At 47.2% G+C, this 23,072-nt stretch overlaps 1 protein-coding gene across 2 annotated transcripts in view; it reads left to right on the top strand.

Moving 5' to 3' along the window:
- LOC135054853 (oocyte zinc finger protein XlCOF8.4-like) overlaps window positions 1–23,072 on the top strand; it is a 61,113-nt gene that overhangs the window by 26,884 nt on the left and 11,157 nt on the right. Inside the window, exon 2 of one of the 2 annotated variants that reach the window (XM_063958258.1) lies at window positions 12,626–12,755. The exons of the other annotated variant lie outside the window; for it this stretch is intronic. The gene's annotated coding sequence lies outside the window, so the exon portion shown is untranslated. The remainder of the gene's footprint in view (window positions 1–12,625; window positions 12,756–23,072) is intronic. 2 annotated transcript variants of the gene reach the window in all.

Below are 23,072 nucleotides of genomic sequence, written 5' to 3' on the forward strand. Positions count from 1 at the left end.
CGGCCGTAACTAGGGGGGGGGGGCTAAGGGGTCACGTGCGCAGGAGTTCAGGGGGCGCGGCAAACGCTGCCTGGCTCCTACGACCGCTGCTCCTTCACTCCCACCCCCTGCGATTGCTTTACTTGAAGGGCGCGCAGAGCTCTCCAGCTCTCTCACCCAGTTGCTCCTCCCCACCTCCCCGCCGTGATCACCTCCTGCAGCGGCAGCCGCGTATGACACCGTTCCCACCGGCGCCGCTGCTGCTCCATCTCCCTCTGCATGTGTGGCCGCCGGACTCCGGAGCCTGCCTCTGCCCTCCCGCTCGTCAGCACCTCCGCACACTCTCCTGCCTGGCTGCCTGACTCCTTCAGAGGGAAGCTGGAGAGGAAAGAGCCAGGAACAAGTGAATCGCTTCCCCCACTTTGAGCTGAGGTAAGTGGGCATTGTGAGGGGGGGTGGGCAGGATGGGCAGTAGGCTTCACAATATATGTATATATAGTATATGTGTGTGTATATATGTATATATGTATATATGTATCGTCCTCCAACAAGCAGCAGCACTTTGAGACTTGATTTGTCATACTATGAATCACAAAGTGCATTTAATAAATCATCTTGTGAGCCAACGTTTCGGGGCCAATAATGCCCCTTTGTCAAGGTGTCATCACCTTGACAAAGGGGCGTTATTGGCCCCGAAGCGTTGGCTCACAGGATGATTTATTAAATGCACTTTATTGTGATTAATTGACAAATCAAGTCTCAGAGTGCCGCTGCTTGTTGGAGGACTTTTGTTTATAACTACATTTTCCAGATGGCACCTGAGCATTGCTGACTGATATAGGAGGAGTGCCGATCCTTCCACAACGTGTGTATATATCTATATATATTAATTTTTTATATATATTTCAATTTTATTTAAACATTTTATATTTAATTAATTTTTTTATTTGTTTATTATAATTATGTATATACAGGTTGAGTATCCCTTATCCAAAATGCTTGGGACCAGAGGAATTTTGGATATCGGATTTTTCCGTATTTTGGAATAATTGCATACCATAATGAGATTTCTCTATCGTCCTAGTGGATGCTGGGGTTCCTGAAAGGACCATGGGGAATAGCGGCTCCGCAGGAGACAGGGCACAAAAAGTAAAGCTTTAGGATCAGGTGGTGTGCACTGGCTCCTCCCCCTATGACCCTCCTCCAAGCCAGTTAGATTTTGTGCCCGGCCGAGAAGGGTGCAATCTAGGTGGCTCTCCTAAAGAGCTGCTTAGGAAAGTTTAGCTTAGGTTTTTTATTTTACAGTGAGTCCTGCTGGCAACAGGATCACTGCAACGAGGGACTTAGGGGAGAAGAAGTGAACTCACCTGCGTGCAGGATGGATTGGCTTCTTGGCTACTGGACATCAGCTCCAGAGGGACGATCACAGGTACAGCCTGGATGGTCACCGGAGCCTTGCCGCCGGCCCCCTTGCAGATGCTGAAGTAAGAAGAGGTCCAGAATCGGCGGCAGAAGACTCCTTAGTCTTCTAAAGGTAGCGCACAGCACTGCAGCTGTGCGCCATTTTCCTCTCAGCACACTTCACACGGCAGTCACTGAGGGTGCAGGGCGCTGGGAGGGGGGCGCCCTGGGAGGCAAATGAATACCTATTTTGGCTAAAAATACCTCACATATAGCCTCCGGAGGCTATATGGAGATATTTAACCCCTGCCAGAATCCGTTAAGAGCGGGAGACGAGGCCGCCGAAAAAGGGGCGGGGCCTATCTCCTCAGCACACAGCGCCATTTTCCCTCACAGAAAGGCTGGAGGGAAGGCTCCCAGGCTCTCCCCTGCACTGCACTACAGAAACAGGGTTAAAACAGAGAGGGGGGGCACTAATTTGGCGATATGCTTATATATATATTAAGATGCTATAAGGGAAAACACTTATATAAGGTTGTCCCTATATAATTATAGCGTTTTTGGTGTGTGCTGGCAAACTCTCCCTCTGTCTCTCCAAAGGGCTAGTGGGTCCTGTCCTCTATCAGAGCATTCCCTGTGTGTGTGCTGTGTGTCGGTACGTGTGTGTCGACAGGTAGGAGGACGATGTTGGTGAGGAGGCGGAGCAATTGCCTGTAATGGTGATGTCACTCTCTAGGGAGTCGACACCGGAATGGATGGCTTATTTAGGAAATTACGTGATAATGTCAACACGCTGCAAGGTCGGTTGACGACATGAGACGGCCGACAAACAATTAGTACGGTCCAGACGTCTCAAAAACACCGTCAAGGGTTTTAAAACGCCCGTTTACTTTAGTCGGTCGACACAGACACAGACAGGGACACTGAATCCAGTGTCGACGGTGAATAAACAAACGTATTCCTTATTAGGGCCACACGTTAAAGGCAATGAAGGAGGTGTTACGTATTTCTGATACTACAAGTACCACAAAAGAGGGTATTATGTGGGATGTGAAAAAACTACCATAGTTTTTCCTGAATCAGATAAATTAAATAAAGTGTGTGATGATGCGTGGGTTCCCCCCGATAGAAAATTATGGGCGGTATACCCTTTCCCGCCAGAAGTTAGGGCGCGTTGGGAAACACCCCTTAAGGTGGATAAGGCGCTCACACGCTTATCAAAACAAGTGGCGGTACCGTCTATAGATAGGGCCGTCCTCAAGGACCAGCTGACAAGGCTGGAAAATATAATAAAAAGTATATACACACATACTGGTGTTATACTGCGGCCAGCGATCGCCTCAGCCTGGATGTGCAGAGCTAGGGTGGCTTGGTCGGATTCCCTGACTAAAAATATTGATACCCTTGACAGGGACAGTATTTTATTGACTATAGAGCATTTCTATATATGCGAGATGCACAGAGGGATATTTGCACTCTGGCATCATGAATAAACGCGATGTCCATAACTGCCAGAAGATGTTATGGACACGACAGTGGTCAGGTGATGCAGATTCCAAACGGCACAGTATGGCCGTATAAAGGAAGAGGACTTGTTTGGGGTCGGTCCGTCGGACCTGGTGGTCACGGCAACTGCTGGAAAATCCACCGTTTTTTACCCTAAGTCACATCTCTGCAGAAAAAGACACCGTCTTTTCAGCCTCAGTCCTCTCGTCCCTATAAGATCATATCTGCCCAGGGATAGAGGAAAGGGAAGAAGACTGCAACAGGCAGCCTATTCCCAGGAACAGAAGCGTTCCACCGCGTCTGACAAGTTCTCAGCATGGCGCTGAGACCGTACAGGACCCCTGGATCCTACAAGTAGTATCCCGGGGGTACAGATGGGAATGTCGAGACGTTTCCCCTTCGCAGGCTCCTGAAGTCTGCTTTACCAAGTCTCCCTCCGACAAGGAGGTAGTATGGAAAAAAATTCACAAGCTGTGTTCCCAGCAGGTGACAATTAAATTACCCCTCCTACTACAGAAAAGGGGTATTATTCCACACTATATTGTGGTACTGAAGCCAGAAGGCTAGGTGAGACTTATTCTAAAAAATTTTTTTTGAACACTTACAAAGGTTCAAATTAAGATGAAGTCACTCAGAGCAGTGATAACGAACCAGGAAGAAGGGGACTATATAGTGTCCCGGGACATCAGGGATGCTTACCTCTATGTCCCAAATTTGCCCTTCTCACTAAGGGTACCTCAGGTTCGTGGTGCAGAACTGTCACTATCAGTTTCAGACGCTGCCGTTTGGATTGTCCACGGCACCCCGGGGTCTTTACCAAGGTAATGGCCGAATTGATGATTCTTCTTCGAAGAAAAGGCGTCTTAATTATCCCTTACTTGGACGATCTCCTGATAGGGGCATAGTCCAGGGAACAGTTGGAGGTCGGAGTAGCACTATCTCGGATACTGCTACAATCAGCACGGGTGGATTCTAAATATTCCAAAATCGCAGCTGATCCCGACGACACGTCTGCTGTGCCTAGGGATGATTCTGGACACAGTCCAGAAAAAGGTGTTTCTCCCGGAAGAGAAAGCCAGGGAGTTATCCGAGCAAGTCAGGAACCTCCTAAAAACAGTGCATCATTGCACAAGGGTCCTGGTAAAAATGGTGGCTTCCTACGAAGCAATTCCATTCGGCAGATTTCACGTAAGAACTTTTCAGTGGGATCTGCTGGACAAATGGTCCGGATCGCATCTTCAGATGCATCAGCGGATAACCCAATATCCAAGGACAAGGGTGTCTCTCCTGTGGTGGTTATAGAGTGCTCATCTTCTAGGGGGCCGCAGATTCGGCATTCAGGATTGGATGCTGGTAACCACGGAGCCCAGCCTGAGAGGCTGGGGAGCAGTCACACAAGGGAAAAATTTCCAGGGAGTGTGATCAAGTATGGAGACTTTTCTCCACATAAATATACTGGAGCTAAGGGTAAATTTATAATGCTCTAAGCTTAGCAAGACCTCTGCTTCAAGGTCAGCCGGTATTGATCCAGTGGGAAAAACATCACGGCAGTCGCCCACGTAAACAGACAGGGCGACACAAGAAGCAGGAGGGCAATGGCAGAAACTGCAAGGACTTTTCGCTGGGCGGAAAATCATGTGATAACACTGTCAGCAGTTTTTCATCCCGGGAATGGAAACTGGGAAGCAGACTTCCTCAGCACGACCTCCACCCGGGAGAGTGGAAACTTCATTGAGAAGTTTTTTCCACATGATTGTAAACCGTTGGGAAATACCAAAGGTGGACATGATGGCGTCCCGTCTGAACAAAAAACGGGACAGGTATTGCGCCAGGTCAAGGGACCCTCAGGCAATAGATGTGGACGTTCTGGTAACACCGTGGGTGTACCAGTCGGTGTATGTGTTCCCTCCTCTGCTTCTCATACCTAAGGTGCTGAGAATTATAAGACGTAGAGGAGTAAGAACTATACTCATGGCTCCGGATTGGCCAAGAAGGACTTGGTACCCGGAACTTCAAGAGATGCTTACAGAGGTCTTATGGCCTCTGCCGCTAAGAAGGGACTTGCTTCAGCAAGTACCATGTCTGTTCCAAGACTTACCGCAGCTGCGTTTGTCGGCATGGCGATGGAAAGCCGGATCCTAAGGGAAAAAAGGCATTCCGGAAGAGGTCATTCCTACCCTGGTCAAAGCCAGAAAGGAGGTGACCGCACAACATTATCACCACGTGTGGCGAAAATATGTTGCGTGGTGTGAGGCCAGGAAGGCCCCACAAAGAAATTTCAACTCGGTCGTTTCCTGCATTTCCTGCAAACAGGAGTGTCTATGGGCCTCAAATTGGGGTCCATTAAGGTTCAAATTCGGCCCTGTAAATTTTCTTCCAGAAAGAATTGGCTTCAGTTCCTGAAGTCCAGAAGTTTGTCAAGGGAGTATTGCATATACAAACCCCTTTTTTGTGCCTCCAGTGGCACTGTGGGATCTCAACGTAGTTCTGGGATTCCTCAAATCACATTGGTTTAATGAAGCATCTCACATAAAAAGTGACCATGCTCTTGGCCCTGGCCTGGACCAGGCGAGTGTCAAATTGGTGGTTTTTTCTCAAAAAAGCCCATATCTGTTTGTCCATTCGGACAGGGCAGAGCTGCGGACTCGTCCCCAGTTCTCTCCCTAAGGTGGTGTCAGTGTTTCACCTGAACCAGCTTATTGTGGTGCCTTGCACCTACTAGGGACTTGGAGGACTCCAAGTTGCTAGGAGTTGTCAGGGCCCTGAAAATATGTTCCAGGACAGCTGGAGTCAGAAAATCTGACTCGCTGTTTATACTGTACTTCTAAGCAGGCGATTGCTCGTTGGATTTGTAACACAATTCAACTTGCACATTCTGAGGCAGGCCTGCCACAGTCTAAATCGGTTAAGGCCCATTCCACAAGGAAGGTGGGCTCATCTTGGGCGGCTGCCCGAGAGGTCTCGGCATTACAACTCTGCCGAGCAGCTACGTGGTCAGGGGAGACCACGTTTGTAAAATTCTACAAATTTGATATCCTGGCAAAAGAGGACCTGGAGTTCTCTCATTCGGTGCTGCAGAGTCATCCGCACTCTCCCGCCCGTTTGGGAGCTTTGGTATAATCCCCATGGTCCTTTCAGGAACCCCAGCATCCACTAGGACGATAGAGAAAATAAGAATTTACTTACCGATAATTCTATTTCTCGGAGTCCGTAGTGGATGCTGGGCGCCCATCCCAAGTGCGGATTATCTGCAATACTTGTACATAGTTACAAAAATCGGGTTATTATTGTTGTGAGCCATCTTTTCAGAGGCTCCGCTGTTATCATACTGTTAACTGGGTTTAGATCACAAGTTGTACGGTGTGATTGGTGTGGCTGGTATGAGTCTTACCCGGGATTCATAATTCCTCCCTTATTGTGTACGCTCGTCCGGGCACAGTACCTAACTGGCTTGGAGGAGGGTCATAGGGGGAGGAGCCAGTGCACACCACCTGATCCTAAAGCTTTACTTTTTGTGCCCTGTCTCCTGCGGAGCCGCTATTCCCCATGGTCCTTTCAGGAACCCCAGCATCCACTACGGACTCCGAGAAATAGAATTATCGGTAAGTAAATTCTTATTATTATGTTGATGGGACCTAAATCTAAGCACAGAATACATTTATGTTTTATATACACCTTATACACACAGCCTGAAGGTAATTTTAGCCAATATTTTTTATAAATTTGTGCATTAAACAAAGTGTGTGTACAGTCCCACAAATCATTTATGTTTCATATACACCCTATACACACAGCCTGAAGGTCATTTAATACAATATTTTTAATAACTTTGTATTAAACAAAGTTTGTGTACATTGAGCCATCAAAAAACAAAGATTTCACTATCTCAGTCTCGCTCAAAAAAGTCCGTATTTCGGAATATTTGGATATGGGATACTCAACCTGTGTGTGTGTGTGTGTGTGTGTGTGTGTGTGTATATATATATATATATATATATATATATAAGCAAAGCTGGCAGGCTCGGCACTCACTGTTGGGCACTATTTACTTGCTGTGGTGCCTTCCGCGAATGTTGCCATCCAAATGTAATCTCTATAAAGCAGCAGCACTCGGCAGACTGTTTTGCAGAAAAAAAGCCGTTTATTCCGGTCCTACGCCGTTTCGGGGATGTACCCCGTCTTCAGGGACAATACAGTACAAATATAGTGCTAATACCATCAACCTTTTATACCCTCTAAACAAGTGCTCATGAATGTTTAATGTGTGATACAACTCACCTGTCCAGCGCTGCCGATTCCCGCCGCGTCTGGCCGCTGTGTGTACAGGACTCACATGGATGACGTCAGCGGTCAGCGCCAGACAGGGAGCTCCAATCAGAAAGTTAGTGTAAGTGTTGCTAAGCAACCGCTGTGAATAAATAACACAAAAACATGTTAATAAAATCCCGTGCTGGTTAAAATAGTGCTAATCAGAGATCACTCTGAGCATGCCACTAACTCATACCTACTAAAACTATATACTATCTACATTAAAAACAAAGGATAAACGTTCCCAACGGAGGATAAGCATTGACGTGAACATAATTATATATATATATTATTATCTACTGGTTAAACTGCTGTCTATAGCTAAATACTTCTGAAAAATGCTTGAAACAGTGGCTATACTGACTATGGCTCTACGACTATACATATCATGAGGTTATCCATAGCTCTCATCGTCTCGATATTCAAAGCATGTAAAGTTATACTGATGTAGATAATCACTATACATTGCATCATAGAAAACCTCATTAGTAACTATACCAAAGACCCGTCCTCAATATACTTCAATATTATAGAAAACACTGCAGATCTAGTGTCTCATTTAGACCTCCCGGGGATATGGTGTTTAAAGAATGAATCCATCTGCTCTCCTTCTGCATCAGTATTTTATTACGATCCCCTCCTCTGTGTAGTGGGGGTACATGGTCTATAATTATAGCTCGTATGCTTGCTATATTGTGTTTGGCTGTCAAGCAATGACGAGCTACCGGTTGTTCACTCGTCCCTTTCTCGATGGCCTGTTTTATAGCACTTCTGTGCAGGGCCATTCTTTCGCGGAATTGGCGTTGCGTCTTCCCGACGTAAGCCAAGCCGCATGGGCATTTCAACATATATATAACGTGAGTTGTGGTGCATGTCACCCTATGTAGAATTTTAAACGATTTGCCTGTATGCGGATGAAAAAACTGAGAGCCGGTAAGCAAAGTGTTACATGTTGAACACCCTAGACAGCGGAAGCATCCACTCTTAGGTCGTAAAAAATGTGTTTGCAGTTGCTTGGTGAGCGGGAATACATCTAATTTTACTACTTTATCTCCTATACTAGAACCCCTTTTATAACTAGGTAATATTCTAGAATCCAGCAGTGCCGGTAGAGCTTTATCCGTATTTACAATGGGCCACAGCTTTTTGACCCTTTGTGTGATCCCCGGAGTCGCTGCTGTAAATTTGTTGACCCATGGTATTTTCTGCGCTTGTTTTTTCTCTATGGGGTCACATTTATGTAACAACGAATCTCTGGAGAGATTCAAGACTTTATTCCTGCTGTATAGTAGATCCTGTCTAGGGTATCCCCTTTGCTCAAATTTTTGAACCATCTGGTCTAATGCTGGTTCGACCGCAGTTGGATCTGAAATGATCCTTTTTGCCCGTAAGAATTGTGATTGCGGTAATCCCTTGCGTAGAGGTAAAGGATGTGAACTGGTATAGTGCAACAAGGAATTGCGGTCTGTGGGCTTGAGGTATAGGGATGTATGCAGTTGGCCTTCCTGCAGGGTAATAGTTACATCCAAAAAGTGTATGTCCCCGAAACGGCGTAGGACCGGAATAAACGGCTTTTTTTCTGCAAAACAGTCTGCCGAGTGCCGCTGCTTTATAGAGATTACATTTGGATGGCAACATTCGCGGAAGGCACCACAGCAAGTAAATAGTGCCCAACAGTGAGTGCCGAGCCTGCCAGCTTTGCTTATATGGGAAAACCTCTTCACATACATCTGTGCCACAGATGTTAGAGGCATCCTCTGGCTAGGACACCTAAGGGATTTCCACATTGGTATATTGTTCAGCTGAATACTCTATACATGGACTCTTGGATCACACAGTGACATATGAGGAAGACGTCCACGGAGGAATAGTCAGCTAAGTGCTGGGTAGAACATTTTCTACAAACATGACTGACGCTAATACTGACATGGAGTCAGCTTGGGAATTGGCGCAGGCGGATGCCAAAGAACGCTTCAGTTTTTCAGACGCCGAAGCCCAGGCTATACTGATAAAGAGAAAACTAGATGATGACCCACAGGTCACATCGAAGGAGGAACTGTTTCGACAGTGGCAGAAACTCAAACAACGTGAGTGTGATTTTACCTACCATGGGATCAGCTTGTCTGATTACTATAGAAATAACCAAATTCCACGAGGTTTTAGGATCCGGAACACTCCCACAATAGGGCGATATAGCATCCCTTTTTGTCGTAAATGGGTAGCTATTTTAAATAAGTGTTCCATGGACCTCTTATTATTGGTAGTGGAGGAGTCAACGCGGGAACTTGCAATCATCAAGGAGCAGTTGTCTATATTTGAGACGGCACACAAAGATACATTGGCGCAAGACACTAGCACAAATTGGCTAGAGAAACTACAGGCGCATATGGACAAATACAGGAGTGACCTTATTAAATATAAAAAAGAAAAATTAGTGAAAGTACAACAAGATTACCAACAACGTAGGGTCTACTCCTGGCTGAATAATACTGGCACTACACAGGAACGCCCTCAATACAACAGGAGATACCGTCGTCGACAGAATTACTCGGACCAATCTGGAACGAGTACTACAGCCAGCGAAGGAGAAGCCAGTACTAGTGCAGTATCAGGAAATGCCTCCTACCCTTTAGGCATGGCCACCCGATCTGGTATACCACCAAAGCCCCCAAGAGGACGAGGAGGGCGGGGCAGAACAAAAGGATACAATACAAGACGGCCACCACGCCAATAACAGAATTAGTTATAAATCTGTCCACTAGTCCTCTAACAGAAGAGGAAAATAGGGTCCTATCTAAAGGCCTTACTTTTGTTCCGACAGTTAAACCCGACCCCTTCACTGCGAAAGTAGAAAACTACAAATTTAATAGGACTTTACGCTTAAAAGAGCACTTTGGAACCAGTGTCATATCTACAGCATCTACATCTGTTCCGGACAAACTTAAACGGATAGCACCAAGATCCAAGTTTGACCCCAAAACCAACAGTCCGTCGATCAGGACATTCTCTCGCCTAACAGAGCTGGCTTATCAGGAAGAGGGAGTTAAACCATACTACTCCAATCTGAACAAACAAGAACTAACAGCACTGAATGACCTTTCAAAAAGGACTGACATCATCATTCGAAGTGCAGACAAGGGGGGAGCCACAGTTATACAGGACCTGTCTGACTATATTTTGGAGAGTAGACGCCAATTGTCTGATCAATGTACTTATAGTCTTTTATCTTACGATCCTACTGTGAAATTTAAACAGGAATTGGATGGAATTTTGACACAGGCTAGCGAGTCAGGGGTGTTGACTGTAGAGCAGAGAAGAGCTTTGACAGTAGAGTTTCCGCAGACACCGCTGTTCTATACAGTACCGAAGGTACATAAATCACTTACTAATCCCCCGGGTCGACCTATAGTTTCGGCCAGGAACTCCCTATACTATCCCATAGCTATCTTTTTGGATGCATTTTTGAACCCATGCATACAACAGATACCGTCGTATCTTAAAGATACGACGACACTGTTGAAGCATTTACAAGCCATGGACACAATACCGTTAGACTTAACATTATGTAGTGCAGATGTGACTAGCCTCTACACCTGCATCCCACATGATGCAGGGGTAGAGGCAGTCCGCAATCTGATCACAGACAACCCTACATATCAGGGTCCAGCAGTGGATTTCTTTCTGCAGTTACTTACCCTAGTCTTGACACGTAATTATTTTACGTTTGATGGCCGGATCTATTTACAAGTCTCAGGTTGTGCGATGGGGTCCCCAGTGGCCCCATCGTACGCTAATGCGTACATGTATGCCATTGAACGCACACTTTTTGGTACACCCCGCATATCATCTATGTACTTCTATAAGAGGTACATAGATGATCTGCTTATTTTTTGGCAGGGGCCACAGGAACACCTGGAGTGCTTATTAAATGAGCATAATAACACCATGAGTCCGGTGAAATTTACATATCAGATGTCCCTTCGGGACATACACTTTTTGGATGTAACTATTACCCTGCAGGAAGGCCAACTGCATACATCCCTATACCTCAAGCCCACAGACCGCAATTCCTTGTTGCACTATACCAGTTCACATCCTTTACCTCTACGCAAGGGATTACCGCAATCACAATTCTTACGGGCAAAAAGGATCATTTCAGATCCAACTGCGGTCGAACCAGCATTAGACCAGATGGTTCAAAAATTTGAGCAAAGGGGATACCCTAGACAGGATCTACTATACAGCAGGAATAAAGTCTTGAATCTCTCCAGAGATTCGTTGTTACATAAATGTGACCCCATAGAGAAAAAACAAGCGCAGAAAATACCATGGGTCAACAAATTTACAGCAGCGACTCCGGGGATCACACAAAGGGTCAAAAAGCTGTGGCCCATTGTAAATACGGATAAAGCTCTACCGGCACTGCTGGATTCTAGAATATTACCTAGTTATAAAAGGGGTTCTAGTATAGGAGATAAAGTAGTAAAATTAGATGTATTCCCGCTCACCAAGCAACTGCAAACACATTTTTTACGACCTAAGAGTGGATGCTTCCGCTGTCTAGGGTGTTCAACATGTAACACTTTGCTTACCGGCTCTCAGTTTTTTCATCCGCATACAGGCAAATCGTTTAAAATTCTACATAGGGTGACATGCACCACAACTCACGTTATATATATGTTGAAATGCCCATGCGGCTTGGCTTACGTCGGGAAGACGCAACGCCAATTCCGCGAAAGAATGGCCCTGCACAGAAGTGCTATAAAACAGGCCATCGAGAAAGGGACGAGTGAACAACCGGTAGCTCGTCATTGCTTGACAGCCAAACACAATATAGCAAGCATACGAGCTATAATTATAGACCATGTACCCCCACTACACAGAGGAGGGGATCGTAATAAAATACTGATGCAGAAGGAGAGCAGATGGATTCATTCTTTAAACACCATATCCCCGGGAGGTCTAAATGAGACACTAGGTCTGCAGTGTTTTCTATGATATTGAAGTATATTGAGGACGGGTCTTTGGTATAGTTACTAATGAGGTTTTCTATGATGCAATGTATAGTGATTATCTACATCAGTATAACTTTACATGCTTTGAATATCGAGACGATGAGAGCTATGGATAACCTCATGATATGTATAGTCGTAGAGCCATAGTCAGTATAGCCACTGTTTCAAGCATTTTTCAGAAGTATTTAGCTATTTAGCTATAGACAGCAGTTTAACCAGTAGATAATAATATATATATAATTATGTTCACGTCAATGCTTATCCTCCGTTGGGAACGTTTATCCTTTGTTTTTAATGTAGATAGTATATAGTTTTAGTAGGTATGAGTTAGTGGCATGCTCAGAGTGATCTCTGATTAGCACTATTTTAACCAGCACGGGATTTTATTAACATGTTTTTGTGTTATTTATTCACAGCGGTTGCTTAGCAACACTTACACTAACTTTCTGATTGGAGCTCCCTGTCTGGCGCTGACCGCTGACGTCATCCATGTGAGTCCTGTACACACAGCGGCCAGACGCGGCGGGAATCGGCAGCGCTGGACAGGTGAGTTGTATCACACATTAAACATTCATGAGCACTTGTTTAGAGGGTATAAAAGGTTGATGGTATTAGCACTATATTTGTACTGTATTGTCCCTGAAGACGGGGTACATCCCCGAAACGGCGTAGGACCGGAATAAACGGCTTTTTTTCTGCAAAACAGTCTGCCGAGTGCCGCTGCTTTATAGAGATTATATATATATATATATATATATAGCCATTCCATGGTGCGGCACTCGTGCTGGTCTCAGAAATAAATGGACCTTAGTCCTTCTTGCTTCAACGTTTCAATTTATTTAAATTGTCATCAGGAAGTGATACAACAATACATACAATACATTTATATAGACATACCACTTAAGAAGAAGGAGTTCCTCACCTGGGAAGAATCATCCCAAAACCAGGTGTGTGAATAATTCTGACCTCATCAACCTCAGACAGAAGTCGATCACTATGGCCTCAGTATAGATGGTTGTCATAGTGACAATCCAAGTGAATAAATCAACCAACATATATAAATAACTAAAATTATACAGATGCTTTTACACACAAACCTACTCACAACACCTTTTGTGCAGAATATGTTTTTATAAAAAAAAACGGAAAACTGTTAAACGGACTTAAGCGGCAACTCTACCACACTACACGGACTCCATGGAGAATAATTAATACATCTATGTCTGAATTCCAAGACCCCTTACCAAATTGAGTCTTGGGAATCTTTATGTTAATTCTATTGTTACTCAATTAGGGTTATTACATCGCTGTTTAATGTTGTTTATCTATAAAACGCATCCAATTGCCTCAGATTAACCCTTTTGTAGACATTTTACCCACACTTTTCAAAGGGGTATTTTATAAAAAAACAAACAATCATAAAATCTTCTAAGTAGGAGTGTGAAATGATGTTTATTAAACAAAGACTGCCACCATACTGATATGAAATGTCATATTTTCCTACCGCAAACTAGAATAAGTGATACATTCATTTAACCCCCTTGGGGATAATACATTTAAACGGTGTATCCATCTAGCCTCCAGACGTAATCGTTTTAAAGATCTATTACCACCATGTACATTGGGTAGAACAGTGTCTATCATGCGGTATCTTAGGCTCGATAACGTGTGTTTCTTTTCCGCAAAATGGCGAGCTACTGGTTGCTCACCAGTACCTGTTGTAATTGCTGCCCGAATAGCTGCCCTGTGATTACCCATGCGTTCTTTGAACTTCGACTCTGTCTTACCAATATAACTGAGCCCGCATGGGCAAACAATCTGGTAAATCACGAAACTGGAATTGCAGGTGAAGTGGTGTCTGATCTTTTAAGATCAGGACAAGGGTTAGCGCACACCAGTAAACGCATATACAGACACAAAAATGTTACGCACAACTCCCACATCTGCCACACCACCACACCTGAGCCCCGACCAACCACCCCAACACCGTAGCTTCTTCTCCTTCACACGCAGCAACACTCCACCCACCTCTCCCCCAACCACAACATGCACGCACCCTCCCCAAACCCCTGCTCGCACAAAACCACTTCCCCATACTTGCAAACACCCACCCAAACACACCGCCTTATGAACCACTAACCCTCACTCCACTGCAACTAACACTATCCTCGCACACCCGCAACAAACAACAAACCCCCCACAAGCAAAACAACCGCCTGTGCAACACCCGCACCACCTCACACGCCCATCCCCCAACCAACCTAGCCCGATACCTGGCACCCACCTTCCACAAATACACCACCCCCTGCACCTCAACACAACGTTCCCCATCTTGCCCCCTCCGGCATCAACAATCTCCACTCCCTAGCTGCGGCGCAGGTGGAACAAAAGCTGCTGCGGCCACCAGCATAGATGTGTATAAAAGCGGCGCAGTGGAAGGCTTTCATAGCCCTCCCTGCGCCGCATACTCTCTGAGCCCCAGAGCCGCCTCCTGCGCATGATGTCACAGAAGTGCCTCCCCGCCACAGCTGCGCCTAGATTCCCAGAGGTCCTGACTCCGCAACACAGCATCTAGGCTGCCGGCTTGGAACCCCCGAGGTGGCTAATGTAACGGATAGAGTGGGTGATATCACGGAGGGTAACGTCTGGACACTGAATCAATGTAAAAGGTGACAGTGCTGTGCAGTGCAGTGGGTGTGCAGTGTCACTGACCCTGCACAGCACTTTCACCTTTTACATTGATTCAGCGAGTTAGTCAGTTCTGCCAGCCAGTCACTATTGTTAGCGCCGGTGTCCCAACGTGCCGCATTACAGGGTAGAAGACGCACTAAATAAACTACAGCTCCCAGCAGCCCTTAGCGCCAAATCATTCCGGCGCTAAGGGCTGCTGGGAGCTGTAGTTTATCAAGTGCATCTTCTTCCCTGTAATGCGGCACGTTGGGACACTGGCGCTAACACAATAGTGACTGGCTGCTTGGCTGCTGTGCGAGTCTCTGGGAGAGCCACTGCCAAAGGGAGGACAACAGCTTAGCTGCTTCCAGGAGGAGAAGCATTACCCGCCCCTCCCCCACTCGCAGTACCTCCACCACACCCGCCCTTCCCCCACCCGCGACACCCCCGCAGCCGTTCCTCCGCCACCAGTGGTGGCTCCGGACCCCACCCGCAGTACCACCGCACCAGCCCCTCCCCCACCTGCGGCACCACCGCACCACACCCTCCCCCACCCGCGGCACCCACGGACCCCATCTGCATCTCCCCCGCAGCCGCCACTCCCCTAACTACAGCACCTACTAGGTGATTCATCAGGCCCTGTGTGCGCTGTTCACACCGTTGCAAGGGGCTTCGACCCCTTAACCATCACACGCCCCTTTGTCCGTGCAATATTTACCCACTCACACAATTATGATTGGAGGTAATACGCCATATAATAAAGGCGTGCAAGGGTTAAGTGGGTGTAGCCCCTTACGACGGTGTGAAGAGCGCCCGTAGGGCGCGATGAATCACCTAGTATATATATATGTATATGGACACACACACACACTTTTGCATTCGGATTGGCACTCACCCTTCCCGAAATTAGGTGGCTCCGGTGCCCTCTGAACACCGTTATCTATTCTCTAGATGTGATGTGTGTATTAAAAGTACACCTTTTTTGAAAGTTATCTGTGTGGAAGTCTCAGAGTGCCGCTGCTTGTTAGAAGTGTGTGTATGTGTATATGTATATATATATATATACAGGTTGAGTATCCCTTATCCAAAATGCTTGGGACCAGAGGTATTTTGGATATCGGATTTTTCCGTATTTTGGAATAATTAGATACCATAATGAGATATCATGGTGATGGGACCTAAGTCTAAGCACAGAATGCATTTATGTATCATATATACCTTATACACAGGGCCGGTTCTAAGAGTTGTGGCGCCCCGGGCAAAATATGGGGGCGTGGCTTCAATTGGGGGCGTGGTCACGACACTGCAAGAAAATAAATAAATAAATAAATAAAAAGAATACTTACCATCCCCGTTCCTGATCATGACCCCCTCCGCCGGCGGCACCGCTCTTCTCCCCTCTCTCTTCTCTTCGATCTATGGGAGAGACGTTATTACGTCTCTCCCATAGAACAGCATAGACACTAGAGGTCAATTATGACCCCTAGTGTCTGTGCCACTATGCTGTGCGGTGCGCGATGATGTCATCGCGCATCGCACAGCAAAGGTCCTCTACACGAAGGGAAACTAGACCGTAGCGTCTAGTTTCCCTTCATGGAGAGGACCTTTGCTGTGCGGTGCGCGATGACGTCATCGCGCACCGCACAACTAAGGTCCTCTCAATGAAGGGAAACTAGACGCTACGCGTCTGGTTCCCTTCAAAGCGGGGGGGCACAGCAGGGCACTGCGGGGGGCACAGTGGCGGATCTTGCCCTGGTGCGGCGCCCTCCGGATGGCGCCGGCGCCCTCCGGAAGGCGGCGCCCCGGGCAAAAGTACCGCTTGCCCGTGGCAAGAACCGCCACTGCTTATACACACAGCCTGAAGGTAATTTTAGCCAGTATTTTTTAGAACTTTGGGGGTCATTCCGAGTTGTTCGCTCTGTATTTTCTCTGACGTCCTAGTGGATGCTGGGAACTCCGTAAGGACCATGGGGAATAGCGGCTCCGCAGGAGACTGGGCACAAAAAGTAAAAGCTTTAGACTAGCTGGTGTGCACTGGCTCCTCCCCCTATGACCCTCCTCCAAGCCTCAGTTAGATTTTTGTGCCCGAACGAGAAGGGTGCAAGCTAGGTGGCTCTCCTGAGCTGCTTAGAAGTAAAAGTTTAAATAGGTTTTTTATTTTCAGTGAGTCCTGCTGGCAACAGGCTCACTGCATCGTGGGACTAAGGGGAGAAGAAGCGAACTCACCTGACTGCAGAGTGGATTGGGCTTCTTGGCTACTGGACATTAGCTCCAGAGGGACGATCACAGGTTCAGCCTGGATGGGTCCCGAAGCCGCGCCGCCGGCCCCCTTACAGAGCCAGAAGAGCGAAGAGGTCCGGAGAAAGCGGCGGCAGAAGACGTTCCTGTCTTCAAATAAGGTAGCGCACAGCACTGCAGCTGTGCGCCATTGCTCTCAGCACACTTCACACTCCGGTCACTGAGGGTGCAGGGCGCTGGGGGGGAGCGCCCTGAGACGCAATAAAAATGATATAAAAACCTTATATGGCTAAATAAAATGCATCACATATAGCTCCTGGGCTATATGGATGCATTTATCCCCTGCCAGTTTCCTGAAAAAAGCGGGAGAAAAGGCCGCCGTGAAGGGGGCGGAGCCTTTCTCCTCAGCACACAAGCGCCATTTTCTTTCACAGCTCCGCTGGAAGGACGGCTCCCTGACTCTCCCCTGCAGTCCTGCACTACAGAAACAGGGTAAAACAGAGAGGGGGGCACTATTGGCAGCTAATATATAAATACAGCAGCTATAACAGGGAGTAACACTTATATAAGGTTATCCCTGTATATATATAGCGCTCTGGTGTGTGCTGGCAAACTCTCCCTCTGTCTCCCCAAAGGGCTAGTGGGGTCCTGTCCTCTATCAGAGCATTCCCTGTGTGTGTGCTGGGTGTCGGTACGATTGTGTCGACATGTATGAGGAGGAAAATGATGTGGAAGCAGAGCAATTGCCTGTGTTAGTGATGTCACCCCCTAGGGAGTCGACACCTGAGTGGATGGTAGTAATTAAAGAATTACGTGACAATGTCAGCACTTTGCAAAAAACTGTTGACGACATGAGACAGCCGACAAATCAATTAGTGCCTGTTCAGGCGTCTCAGACACCGTCAGGGGCGCTAAAACGCCCGTTACCTCAGATGGTCGACACAGACCCTGACACGGATACTGAATCCAGTGTCGACGGTGACGAGACAAACGTAATGTCCAGTAGGGCCACACGTTACATGATCACGGCAATGAAGGAGGCATTGCACATTTCTGACACTACAAGTACCACAAAAAAGGGTATTATGTGGGGTGTGAAAAAACTACCAGTGGTTTTTCCTGAGTCAGATGAATTAAATGAGGTGTGTGATAAAGCGTGGGTTTCCCCCGATAAAAAACTGCTGATTTCTAATAAATTATTGGCACTATACCCTTTCCCACCAGAGGTTAGGGCACGTTGGGAAACACCCCCTAGGGTAGATAAGGCGCTCACACGCTTATCAAAACAAGTGGCGTTACCGTCTCCTGATACGGCCGCTCTCAAGGAACCAGCTGATAGAAGGCTGGAAAATATCTTAAAAGGTATATACACACATACCGGTGTTATACTGCGACCAGCGATCGCCTCAGCCTGGATGTGCAGCGCTGGAGTGGCTTGGTCGGATTCCCTGACTGAAAATATTGATACCCTGGATAGGGACAGTATATTATTAACTATAGAGCATTTGAAGGATGCATTACTATATATGCGAGATGCACAGAGGGATATTTGCACCCTGGCATCTAGAGTAAGTGCGATGTCCATTTCTGCCAGAAGAACGTTATGGACGCGACAGTGGTCAGGTGATGCGGATTCCAAACGACATATGGAAGTATTGCCGTATAAAGGGGAGGAGTTATTTGGGGTCGGTCTATCGGACCTGGTGGCCACAGCAACGGCTGGAAAATCCACCTTTTTACCCCAGGTCACCTCTCAGCAGAAAAAGACACCGTCTTTTCAAACCCAGTCCTTTCGTCCCTATAAGGGCAAGAGGGAAAAAGGCCGCTCGTTCCTGCCCCGGGGCAGAGGAAGGGGAAAAAGACTGCACCATACAGCCTCTTCCCAGGAGCAGAAGCCCTCCCCCGCTTCTGCCAAGTCCTCAGCATGACGCTGGGGCTCTGCAAGCAGACTCGGGCACGGTGGGGGGCCGTCTCAAGAATTTCAGCGCGCAGTGGGTTCACTCGCAAGTGGACCCCTGGATCCTGCAGGTAGTATCACAGGGGTACAAATTGGAATTCGAGACGTCTCCCCCTCGCCGGTTCCTGAAGTCTGCTCTACCAACGTCTCCCTCCGACAGGGAGGCAGTATTGGAAGCTATTCACAAGCTGTATTCCCAGCAGGTGATAATCAAGGTACCCCTCCTACAACAGGGAAAGGGGTATTATTCCACGCTGTTTGTGGTACCGAAGCCGGACGGCTCGGTGAGACCAATTTTAAATCTAAAATCTTTGAACACTTACATAAAAAGGTTCAAATTCAAGATGGAGTCACTCAGAGCAGTGATAGCGAACCTGGAAGAAGGGGACTATATGGTATCTCTAGACATCAAGGATGCTTATCTCCATGTCCCAATCTACCCTTCTCACCAAGGGTACCTCAGGTTTGTGATACAAAACTGTCATTATCAGTTTCAGACGCTGCCGTTTGGATTGTCCACGGCACCACGGGTCTTTACCAAGGTAATGGCCGAAGAAAAGGCGTATTAATTATCCCTTACTTGGACGATCTCCTGATAAGGGCAAGGTCCAGGGAACAGTTAGAGGTCGGAGTAGCACTATCTCAGGTAGTGCTACGTCAGCACGGGTGGATTCTAAATATCCCAAAATCACAGCTGATTCCAACAACACGTCTACTGTTCCTAGGGATGATTCTGGACACAGTACAGAAAAAGGTGTTTCTCCCGGAGGAGAAGGCCAGGGAGTTATCCGAGCTAGTCAGGAACCTCCTAAAACCAGGACAAGTGTCAGTGCATCAGTGCACGAGAGTCCTGGGAAAAATGGTGGCTTCTTACGAAGCGATTCCATTCGGAAGATTCCATGCAAGAACTTTTCAGTGGGATCTGCTGGACAAATGGTCCGGATCGCATCTTCAGATGCATCAGCGGATAACCCTATCTCCAAGGACAAGGGTATCTCTCCTGTGGTGGTTACAGAAGGCTCATCTTCTAGAGGGCCGCAGATTCGGCAATCAGGATTGGATGCTGGTAACCACGGATGCCAGCCTGAGAGGCTGGGGAGCAGTCACACAGGGAAGAAATTTCCAGGGCTTGTGGTCAAGCATGGAAACGTCTCTTCACATAAATATCCTAGAGCTAAGGGCCATTTACAATGCCCTAAGTCAAGCAAGGCCTCTGCTTCAGGGTCAACCGGTATTGATCCAGTCGGACAACATCACGGCTGTCGCCCACGTAAACAGACAGGGCGGCACAAGAAGCAGGAGGGCAATGGCAGAAGCTGCAAGGATTCTCCGCTGGGCGGAAAATCATGTGATAGCACTGTCAGCAGTGTTCATTCCGGGAGTGGACAACTGGGAAGCAGACTTCCTCAGCAGACACGACCTCCACCCGGGGGAGTGGGGACTTCATCCAGAAGTCTTCCAAGTGATTGTAAACCGTTGGGAAAAACCAAAGGTGGACATGATGGCGTCCCGTCTCAACAAGAAACTGGACAGATATTGCGCCAGGTCAAGGGACCCTCAGGCAATAGCGGTGGACGCTCTGGTAACTCCGTGGGTGTTCCAGTCGGTATATGTGTTCCCTCCTCTTCCTCTCATACCAAAAGTACTGAGAATCATAAGAAGGAGAGGAGAAAGAACGATACTCGTGGCTCCGGATTGGCCAAGAAGAACTTGGTACCCGGAGCTGCAAGAGATGCTCACGGAGGACCCGTGGCCTCTACCTCTAAGGAAGGACCTGCTCCAGCAGGGACCTTGTCTGTTCCAAGACTTACCGCGGCTGCGTTTGACGGCATGGCGGTTGAACGCCGGATCCTGAAGGAAAAAGGCATTCCAGATGAAGTCATCCCTACCCTGATCAAGGCCAGGAAGGATGTAACTGCAAAACATTATCATCGCATTTGGCGAAAATATGTTGCGTGGTGTGAGGCCAAGAAGGCCCCTACGGAGGAATTTCAACTGGGTCGTTTCCTACATTTCCTGCAAGCAGGATTGTCTATGGGCCTAAAATTAGGATCCATTAAGGTTCAAATTTCGGCCCTGTCGATCTTCTTCCAGAAAGAACTGGCTTCAGTGCCTGAAGTTCAGACGTTTGTCAAAGGGGTACTGCATATACAGCCTCCTTTTGTGCCTCCAGTGGCACCTTGGGATCTCATTGTAGTTTTAGGGTTCCTAAAATCACATTGGTTTGAACCACTTGCCACAGTGGATTTGAAATATCTCACATGGAAAGTGGTAATGCTGTTGGCCCTGGCTTCAGCCAGGCGCGTATCAGAATTGGCGGCTTTATCCTATAAAAACCCTTACCTGATATTTCATTCGGATAGGGCGGAATTGAGGACTCGTCCTCAATTTCTCCCTAAGGTGTTTTCAGCGTTTCACATGAATCAACCTATTGTGGTACCTGTGGCTACTAGGGACTTGGAGGACTCCAAGTTGCTGGACGTAGTCAGGGCCCTGAAAAAATATGTTTCCAGGACGGCTGGAGTCAGAAAATCTGACTCGCTGTTTATACTGTATGCACCCAACAAGCTGGGTGCTCCTGCTTCTAAGCAGACGATTGCTCGTTGGATTTGTAGTACAATTCAACTTGCACATTCTGTGGCAGGCCTGCCACAGCCAAAATCTGTAAAATCCCATTCCACACGGAAGGTGGGCTCATCTTGGGCGGCTGCCCGAGGGGTCTCGGCTTTACAACTTTGCCGAGCAGCTACTTGGTCAGGGGCAAACACGTTTGCTAAATTCTACAAATTTGATACCCTGGCTGAGGAGGACCTGGAGTTCTCTCATTCGGTGCTGCAGAGTCATCCGCACTCTCCCGCCCGTTTGGGAGCTTTGGTATAATCCCCATGGTCCTTACGGAGTTCCCAGCATCCACTAGGACGTCAGAGAAAATAAGAATTTACTTACCGATAATTCTATTTCTCATAGTCCGTAGTGGATGCTGGGCGCCCATCCCAAGTGCGGATTGTCTGCAATACTTGTATATAGTTATTGTTACAAACAAATCGGGTTGTTTATTGTTGGAAGCCATCTTTTCAGAGGCTCCTACGGTTATCATACTGTTAACTGGGTTCAGATCACGAGTTGTACGGTGTGATTGGTGTGGCTGGTATGAGTCTTACCCGGGATTCAAGATCCTTCCTTATTATGTACGCTCGTCCGGGCACAGTATCTTAACTGAGGCTTGGAGGAGGGTCATAGGGGGAGGAGCCAGTGCACACCAGCTAGTCTAAAGCTTTTACTTTTTGTGCCCAGTCTCCTGCGGAGCCGCTATTCCCCATGGTCCTTACGGAGTTCCCAGCATCCACTACGGACTATGAGAAATAGAATTATCGGTAAGTAAATTCTTATTTTTTTCTCGCAACGGAGCGATTAGTCGCTAATGCGCATGCGCAATGTCCGCAGTGCGACTGCGCCAAGTAAATTTGCTATGCAGTTAGGTATTTTACTCACGGCATTACAAGGTTTTTTCTTCGTTCTGGTGATCGTAATGTGATTGACAGGAAGTGGGTGTTTCTGGGCGGAAACTGGCCGTTTTATGGGTGTGTGCGAAAAAACGCTACCGTTTCTGGGAAAAACGCGGGAGTGGCTGGAGAAACGGAGGAGTGTCTGGGCGAACGCTGGGTGTGTGTTTGTGACGTCAAACCAGGAACGACAAGCACTGAACTGATCGCAGATGCCGAGTAAGTGTGGAGCTACTCAGAAACTGCTAAGAGGTGTCTATTCGCTATTTTGCTAATCTTTCGTTCGCAATTTTGATAAGCTAAGATTCACTCCCAGTAGGCGGCGGCTTAGCGTGTGCAAAGCTGCTAAAAGCAGCTTGCGAGCGAACAACTCGGAATGACCCCCTTTGTGCATGAAACAAAGTGTGTGTACATTCACACAATTCATTTATGTTTCATATACACCTTATATACACAGCCTGAAGGTCATTTAATACAATATTATTAATAACTTTG

This window comes from Pseudophryne corroboree, chromosome 3 (assembly GCF_028390025.1).
Source record: "Pseudophryne corroboree isolate aPseCor3 chromosome 3, aPseCor3.hap2, whole genome shotgun sequence".
Classification (NCBI taxonomy): domain Eukaryota; kingdom Metazoa; phylum Chordata; class Amphibia; order Anura; family Myobatrachidae; genus Pseudophryne; species Pseudophryne corroboree.